The sequence below is a fragment of the Ipomoea triloba genome, chromosome 4 (genome assembly GCF_003576645.1).
Source record: "Ipomoea triloba cultivar NCNSP0323 chromosome 4, ASM357664v1".
Taxonomy (NCBI): Eukaryota; Viridiplantae; Streptophyta; class Magnoliopsida; order Solanales; family Convolvulaceae; genus Ipomoea; species Ipomoea triloba.
In genome coordinates, this window is record NC_044919.1 from 5,444,654 (window position 1) to 5,454,277 (window position 9,624).

A 9,624-nucleotide genomic window follows, 5' to 3' on the forward strand; every position below is an offset into this window, starting at 1 on the left:
TTACTAATAAAATATTTTTTTTTACTTTCCGATTAGTAATACATTTCTAGATTAGAATTACTTATCGTAATAATACAGTACATATACTTTTCTGCAACACAATCTATACTATTAATAAAAACAAAGTCCCCCATTTTAACTTCATGCCCAAAACACTCATATACTATTAAGATTTACATAATATTGTAAAACCTCTACTATACTAATAAGAGCCAAAGAAAGTTAGGCCTATAATAGGTAGAAAAAATGACGGTCAAATTATTAAATCAAATGGATGGTTCAGATTGTTTAGATTTATATTTTTGCTTGAGATCGATTTTCTAATTTATCCTTAATTATATGATTATCGATTAAATTTTCCATTAAATATTATGTTTTTCGTTAATATTCCGTTAACTTTTAACTTACCCATTAATTTCTATAAGTAACGTCTTAGGTTCGAACCTCATACCAGTCAAAGTTAGCATAATTGTTGAACATATACTACAAATATGTTAGAATATATTATTCAAAAGTAAGTACCTCACTCTATTACTCTTATTAAATTATAAATAAATTAGTAGTTACAACAAAAAAAATAATAAATATGCATTTCTTTAATTTATAATTCGATGTCTACAATGCCTTTATTCAAAAAAAAAATATTCATTATCAAAAAATTTAAAAAGAGATATAATTTCATTAGTTATATTGTCTATATTTTCTACAATGCAAATGTTCCTTACCTTCAAACTTATTAATTAATCTACACTGTTCATTGTTTTCTTTTTACATTATCTTGTAATTAAATATCAAAGTTATACTAAAAATTAATTTTATATATTTATTTACCAAGTATTATAATAACATGGAAAAAATATTTTTAAAAAAACAGTTTAAAGCCAACTATATTAACTACTTAGTGAGGATTTGTTAACAAAGAAGATATTCAAATAACCCAATAAATTAATTTAAAACTCATTATTAAAAATGTCAATGTAGAGCAATAGAACATTCTGACACACTTGATGCATTGAAAAGACGTTGAGACTACAACATTGTTGGAATCAATCTTTCAAATTCAAAAAAAAAAGAAATTTGAAAAATAGCTACCGTTGCAGCATTCATTAGTCGTGTATGTAAAATAATTATTGTGAATTCTTTAAATATATTAGAGCTCATATAAATTTACGATTTATCTCATTTTCTACAATCAACCTGTTTGGATTAAAGACAAAATCAACATCGATCTTGACAACAAAAATAATTGGTATATAGGATGTAACCATTGCTATCCGCGTAAACTAAATAAAAAAAAAAAAGAAATTGCTTTCTGCGGCACCTGTAGCGGAGCAGGTGCCGCGGGAAGTTAATAAAATAATATTATCTATATACTTTCCGCGGCACCTGCTCCGCTACAGGTGACGCGAAAAGTATTTAATTTTAAAAAAATCATATGCTTTTCGTGGCACCTGTGCCGCGGAAAGCCTACTCTTTCAGCGGTAGTACCATCGGCTACACCTATAGAGGTGTAGCGAAAACACTTTTACAGGTGTAGCGTATGACATTTTTTGTACTAGTGAAGATTTACGTAATATTGTAAAATATAGTAATACAATTGTATTCATACTACAATTGTAAATTAAATTGTGGTAATAGAATTTCTAATAAAACATATTATTTTTTACTTTCCTATTCGTAATACAATTCTAGATTACTAATTTTAATAATACAGTACATATACTTCTCTACAATGTAATCTATACTATTAATAAAAACAAAATCATTAATTTTAACCTCCGTCCAAAACACTCCTATACTATTAATGTTTACGTAATCTTGAAAAATATGGTAATACAATTTGTATTCGTACTACAATTGTAAATTAAAATGTGCTAATAAAATTCCTAATAAAATATGTATATTTTTTTTTACTTTCCTATTAGTAATAAAATTCTGGATTAAAATGACTAATCGTAATAATACAGTACATATACTTCTCTGTAACGCAATCTACACTATCAATAAAAATAAAATCCTCCAGTTTAACCTAGCTTCCTTCCCAAAACACTCGTATACTATTAATGTTTACGTAATATTGTAAAATATGGTAATATAATTACTATTCGTACTACAATGGTAAATTAAAATGTGATAATAGACTTACAAGTGATAATGGTTGAAACGAGTAATAACTCTTAGTTATGGGTTAAACTTTTACAGAACTCTTTGTCATGAGTTTGAATTCATAAATATTTAGTTATGACTCTTTTTTTCCTCCCCCTTAGTCGTTATGAATCTTTTTTCTTCTCCCTAAAGGTTGAATCTCCAACTCCAAGGGCCCTCCACGCCTCGACCCGATAAAGCATTGGGAGGATGTAAATCATGGTAATTCAACTGAACCACAAATGCTAGACTTTTGCTCACTGTGCACAGAAAAACCCCTCACTTTGAGAGGTTGTTCCCACATTGTCACTGACTCACTGGTGAGACTCCATCATTGGTCTCTTCTCCCAAACTTCACCTTATGACTTTTATAACTCTTTTGATTCTACTATTTGTAGATTACTAAATTACGAATCATTATTATAAAAAAATTGGACACTATTTAATTTATAAATATTGATAACTTAATTATATACATACAATTTTATTCATTAATATGTTAATCTGATTACAATTATGTTATAGTGTATAAATTATAATCATAATTTCATACGATTAAACAAAATCATTAATGTTTATCTCTTCTATGTAGTTTGTAACTATTTGTAAAATGTACCTGGTATTGAGTACTCAGGTGAGCTATTGTCTAACTATATACAGGATGGGGAGTTTGATTTGACTACATTCGATGGCTTTTTGCTTGCTGGTTTACTGGCGGACTTATCCCGCTTAGGGCAACGTTCGCTTGATAAGCCTATTTGGCTGGTAGTTGTTGACGGTTTGTTTTCTTTTTCTTCTGCTAAATCTCGGTTAAGACTTGAGCCTGTGAATTCTGACTTTCTTTTGAGTGTAGTAATTAATGAGCCGTTTATGGGCAGTAATCAAGGAGACGGGCTCCTTTAATAAGGAGCCAAAATGGCTCCATATTAAAGGAGTATGGTTCTTGATCAGTATAATTTTTTTTTAATTTAAATATAAAGGCGTTTTGGAGAAATTTAAAATTTTTTAAAACACCAAGCTAAAATGCTGCATTTTGCAGCGGTTTGGAGCAAATCGCTGAATTGCCAAACAAATATTTTAGCGTTTTGACTTATTATGGATCCGTCAAAATTTTGACGACATTTACCAAACTTGCCCAAGGTGTATGGGGTGTATTGGCCACTTTAAAGAGAGTATATTTTACCATATTTCCGTGTAGGAGCCGTTAGATCTAAAATCCACCAAACCACATCACCGTTTTCAGATCTCAATCATTCCTGATCGTTCATTTAACTCGTTAAACCTATTTATATAATGAGTTATATACTACATGTATTTCAAAATCTTACTCCCTCAAATTTACTCCTTGGTGTGATGGGCATTGATATGCTATTTTATTCATGTGTGCCCTTGTAAATGTGTCTACATCAAAATTTTAAGTGTTAGAGTAGAGAATAAGAGTATTGAATAAGAATATAAATCTATGTTCACAATTTCATAACTCTATATTAAATAGTATAAATTGTGAATATTGAATAATGTAATTTTTTATTGAGATTTAAAATTATGAATTTAAAGTTTTAAAATTGTAAACATAGAGTTTTTTAAAATTGTGAACATGGAGGTGGACCCGGGTCCATAGCATAATTCGCGACAAATTATTGTGTGTACCATGGTCCACATAGTGTTGTGTGGACCATAACAAAAAGTACATTTTTAATATACTAAATGTACATATATTTGTAGGGATGACAGCGGGCCGAGAGTATACTCTCCGTCCCCTAAACTCCGACCCCGTCCCCGACGGGGACTGGAAAGTAGTCCCCATCCCCGTTCCGGCGAAGAATTAGGCGGGAACAGAGAATCTCCGTCTCCGATTAATTCTTAATCAACCTATTAAATTAGTGTAATTTTAATTTTAAAAGTTATGATTTTAATTATATATATTTGGGGACGGGGCGGGACGGGAAGATTATCCTTGTACACGACAGGGAATTGAAAGAGTTCCCCATTCTCGTCCTGGATTTGATAGTATGGTCCACCACCATAATGAATGATAATTTGGCTTATCCCTTCCCTGCACACTCGCTTCTTCCAAAAACCCAGAAGAAGAGAGGCACATATCTACTCCTCGTACCTACTGTCCATACTCTCTCTACCCATGGCATTGACCGTCGAGAAAAGCACCTCCGGCCACGAGTACAAGGTGAAGGACATGTCCCAGGCCAGTTTCGGGCGGCTCGAAATCGAGCTCGCCGAGGTTGAAATGCCTGGGCTGATGGCTTCCCGGGCCGAATTCGGAGCTTCCCAGCCCTTCAAGGGCGCCAGGATCAGCGGCAGTATGCATGTCACCACCGAAACCGCCGTCCTGATCGATACCCTCATCGCCCTGGGCGCCCAAGTCAGATGGTGCTCCTCCAACATCTTCTCAACCCAGGACCCCGTGGCCGCCGCCATCGCCCGCGACAGCGCCGCCGTCTTCGCCTGGAAAGGGGAGACCCTCCGGATCTCATCATCGACGACGGCGGCGACGCCACCCTCTTGATCCACGAGGGCGTCAAGGCCGAGGAGGAGTACGCCAAGAACGGCACCGTACCGGATCCCAACTCCACCAACAATGCGGAGTACCAGATAGTTCTCACCATCATCAGGGACAGCCTCAAGGCCGATCCCAACAAGTACACCAGGATGAAGGACAGACTTATTGGTGTTTCTGAGGAGACCACTTCTGGTGTCCATAGACTTCATCAGATGCAAGCTAATGGAACTCTTCTTTTCCCTGCCATCAATATCAACGACTCTGTCACCAAGCGCAAGTTTGACAACGTGTATGGATGCCGCCACTCTGTACCAGATGGTTTGCTGAGAGCCACTGATGTTATGATTGCTGGTAACGTTATAATTTAATATTGGGTCGGGTCACTCAAGATCAAACCACACTGTATTCAATAATGACTTTCATAGACTTTTAAAATTTTTTACTAACTTTAAAAGTTTGACGGTGTTCTATTTAGACTTTTAAAGACTCTTTAAAAGTCTACCGGTATTGGATCCAGACTTTTAAAAACTCTTTAAAATATATTGGTATTCGATTTAGATCTTTATAGGGCGTTTGGTTGGGAGGAGGGAATTAGGAGGGAAATAATTGTAATTCGGTGGAATTGCAATTCAATGAATAAAGTAGGAATTGAAATTACAGTGTTTGGTATGCAGAAATAGGAGTACAGAGAATTGAAAGGTAAGAAGGGACAAAATGACTAAAATGTCCTTATGCTGTGGTAGATGTTGTAGTAATAGTAGTAGTACGGTAAATAATAATAATAATAATAATAATAATAATAATAATAATAATAATAATAATAATAATAATTCTTTCAAATTTAAAAAAAAAAAAAAAGAAGACAAAAGAGTATGGAAGGATGGGCAAAATTGTCTTTACACCAACAAATTGCCCCTCATCTCCACCGAATTGCAATTCATGGGAGTACCCCAGAATTGCAATTCATCATTTGGAAGGACTTGCAATTCCCTCCAACCAAACACTATAGTTTGGAAATTCACTGAATTTCAATTCCCCCAAACTACATCCAACCAAACAGGCCATTATAGAGTCTTTAAAAGTCTACTATTATTCAAAAAGTTATTAACGTTCATAGATTCTGTCAAAATAAGATTTGTGTAGACTTTTTCTTCATTAATATAAATAGATGAAATCTGACCCTCCAATCCCAAAATTTTCAACATTTTTTACAGATTTTTTTTCTCTATCTAAACCAGAAGAATTTTTCATCAATTTTACGGTACGTTTCAAAATATTCAGAGAAAAAAATGTTGCGATCACAATAAATAAAAATTGCTGCAATCGCAGCAAAGCTTGCCGCTGTTCGCAGTAAATTTATGCTGCGAACAGCAACAACAACATAAATATTTTTTTTTTCAAAATACATAAATATTCTATTTGAAAATATAATTTATATTTTATAATTTTTATTTAATTAATATAATTTAATATAATTGTATGTTGATTAATTATTAATATATGTATTTGTGTTAAGTTGAATTTTTTGAGAGATTAATATACTCTATTTTGACAATCAATATTTAGTTTTTATTTTTTTACAATGCATTAATTTATTTATGATTTATAAAAATATACTTTCGTAAGAAAATTATAAATAATATATTAATAGAAGTTATGAAATGTTTGTGAGGGTGTATTCAGTTTAGAATTCAAATGAGTTTTGTAGAATTTTTAATATGAAAAAGTTTTTAAAAGTCACAGATATTTATAAACTTTTACAAAGTTGATAATAGTTTAAAAGATTCTAGAAAGTCTACAAAAACTCTTGCAAAAGTCAATTAAAATCTATCACTTTAAAAGCCTTTTGAAAGTTTTGATAATACACCCCCTAAAAGATTGACCCAACCTGTTAACTAGTCTAACTTATAGCCTTATAAATCCATATTTTATTCTTAACAGGTAAGGTGGCAGTTATCTGCGGTTACGGAGATGTTGGCAAGGGTTGTGCTGCAGCTTTGAAGCAGGCTGGTGCTCGTGTGATCGTGACTGAGATTGATCCAATCTGTGCTCTCCAGGCGCTTGTGGAGGGTCTCCAGGTTCTCACCCTCCAGGATGTCGTCTCTGAAGCTGATATCTTTGTGACCACCACTGGCAACAAGGACGTGATCATGGTTACCCACATGAAGAAGATGAAGAACAACGCGATTGTTTGCAACGTTGGCCACTTCGACAATGAAATTGACATGCACGGGCTTGAGACGTACCCTGGTGTGAAGAGAATCACCATCAAACCTCAGACCGACAGGTTCGTGTTCCCGGAGACCAACCGTGGCGTCATTGTTTTGGGCGAGGGGCGTCTCATGAACCTGGGTTGTGCCAGCGGACACCCTAGTTTCGTGCTGTCCTGCTCCTTAACCAACCAACTCATTGCCCAGCTGGAGCTGTGGAAGGAGAAGAGCAGTGGCAAGTACGAGAATAATAAGGTTTACCTCTTGCCCAAGCACCTGGATGAGAAGGTAGCTGCCCTTCATCTTGGGAAGCTCGGTGCCAAGCTCACTAAACTTAGCCCCGACCAAGCTGCTTACATTAGTGTTCCAGTTCAGGGTCCTTACAAGCCTCCTCACTACAGGTACTAATTAAGCGGAGATCAAGAACAGAATATAATGTTCCTTCTTTATTTGGAAAGCATGGTCTTTTCTTGTAGATCAGAAGACCATCCACCTTATATGTTAGTTGAATAAGGTTGTGTGCAGTGGTTGGAGACTTGGAGGTGGTGTCAGGTGTGTTGTGGTATTATTGTATCCTGCAGTTTCAGTTATATTGGTTTGCTTCGTTCTGTTACGACTTTCTTTCATTAAAAAATGGAAACCAAATTTGCTTTTCCAAAATAATAATAATAATAAGCAGTACGTCGTACATATGGAGAGACACGGCTGTATTAGAGCATCCTTATTTTTTCCTAGTTTGTAAGGAGTTTTTGTAAGTGTGATTAGGAAAGAAAAAATAAGATGAAAAGAAAAAAAATTAAATATGATTTTTTTTAAAAAAAGAAGGAAAGTCAGGCGCAAAGAAACGAAGCCTAATGCTAGCAAAGAGACTGATACTGTGAATAAAGAAACCAAGACTAAAACCTCAGATGGAGAGGCTAAAAAAGATGAAGAGAAGGGGCTTGTTTTGATGCATTATGCACACCAACCCGATTTTAAGCACGGCTTAATCAAAGGCTCTATGCGAACTCAAAGGCGTAAAATTGTTATTGAGAAACTGTTTCAAGCAAATGCACACGGCTAGGTGCAATAATTGCCCATCACGCGTGCGTGATGCGGCTGAAGGTTCGCGTCAGTGGGGTCCATTTTCTACCATTATCTCCTCTCTTGCAGAGACAACTTTTTATTCTTTCTCTTCCTGTATCTCTCATCCAACTCACTATTATTCTAACATTAGAGCATCCTTATCAATGGGATTATTTCACGGTTCTTGAGGGGTTTTTGTAAGTGTGATTAGGAAAGAGAAAGTGGGAGGAGAAGAAAAAAAATAAATAAGATTTTAAAAAAAAAATATTAAAAAACTGAACAGTCAGGCGTGCCCGTGCATCCCGAGTGGGCGCTGCTGCTGCTGTGAGCGATACGCGCACAACATGCGTTCATCCCATTAATGCCCTACCCCACTTGTCAGCTATGATCTCCAAATTTGCAGATGCTTCACAATCTTCTCTCTCCCCCTCTCTCTCCCTTCCATGTAAGCATTGAATCTGACATTAACTCCACAATATTCATTGATGGCCTTGCTCTTAACCCACAAAGATCCGCTGATGTCCATGCTCTTACTCCATATTTACATTATATAGTGAGTAAATATACATTTAGTTGTCAAAGACCTTGTGGTCTATTGGCACTCGGTCTCCCGGTTTACACTCCCACATGAAGTGAGTTGATACTATATTGTAACAGAGTCGTAATATCATTCTCTACTCTAAACTTTTATTCTCATGCTTAAAATTTTGATGTAGACATTTTTACAGGGGCTAACATACAAAAAAGAGTTAATTCCAAAAATAGTCCTTCGACTATTGACTTTTACCAATTTTTGTCCTCAACTTTTAATTTTACCAAAGTTGGTCCCTTAACTATTGATTTTGTACCAATTTTGGTCCTTCTGTTAAATCTAGGTTAAATGGGTATTAAAATTGAGGGCAAAAATGTAAAATCAAATATTTTAACATTTCTTCTTCACTTTGTTTCCCCTCCTCCATCGCAATATTATATAGGGAAGAATGTGAGTTAATATATATATATATATATATATATATATATATATATATATTTTACATTTTATGTTAAATTGTTTCATGTAATCAAAAAAAAAATCTTTATTATTATGTTATGTGGTGAATATTAAGTGATAAATTAAAAATGAAAATTAACATTTTTTTAATGAGGGAAAAATTATACCCTTCATATATTAAAATTAATTCTGTCAAAATTATACTCTTCATATATGGAAATTTCAATTTTGCCTTCTTTTAGTGTTCTTAAAAAAATATTATCCATTTTGAGATTATTATTCTTTTTTGTTCATATATAGTTTAAGAGAAAATTTCACTTTTAGTCATCGATTATTATTAGCTATTCTTGAATTCTTTTTCAGTCATAATTTTATTTTATTTTGATTATGTCCCGGGGAAGAATAAAAAAACATATTAATAGAATCCATAGTCATACTCATAAATTCATAAATTCATGTTCTTTATCATAATAAGCTAACTGAAAACCAAAAAGCAATTCAAAAACATAATTTTTTTTGTAATGGCTGGACTCTGATCTATAGTGTTGGGTGATGATTAAGGTTTGATGCCAAACTCATGTTCTGATCTTAATCACTAGAAACCAAAAACCTCTTCTGCATTCTTCCACTTTCCGTTTTGCAACCGCCATCTTTTTCTTCTTTATTGCCATTCTTTCTCCCTTTCTTTCTCTCTT

General features: G+C 34.1%; 1 pseudogene; it reads left to right on the forward strand.

The window, feature by feature from the left end:
• The first annotated feature begins 4,148 nt into the window (after nucleotides 1–4,148).
• On the forward strand, nucleotides 4,149–7,561 carry LOC116016447 (annotated as a pseudogene).
• The last annotated feature ends 2,063 nt before the right edge of the window (nucleotides 7,562–9,624 follow it).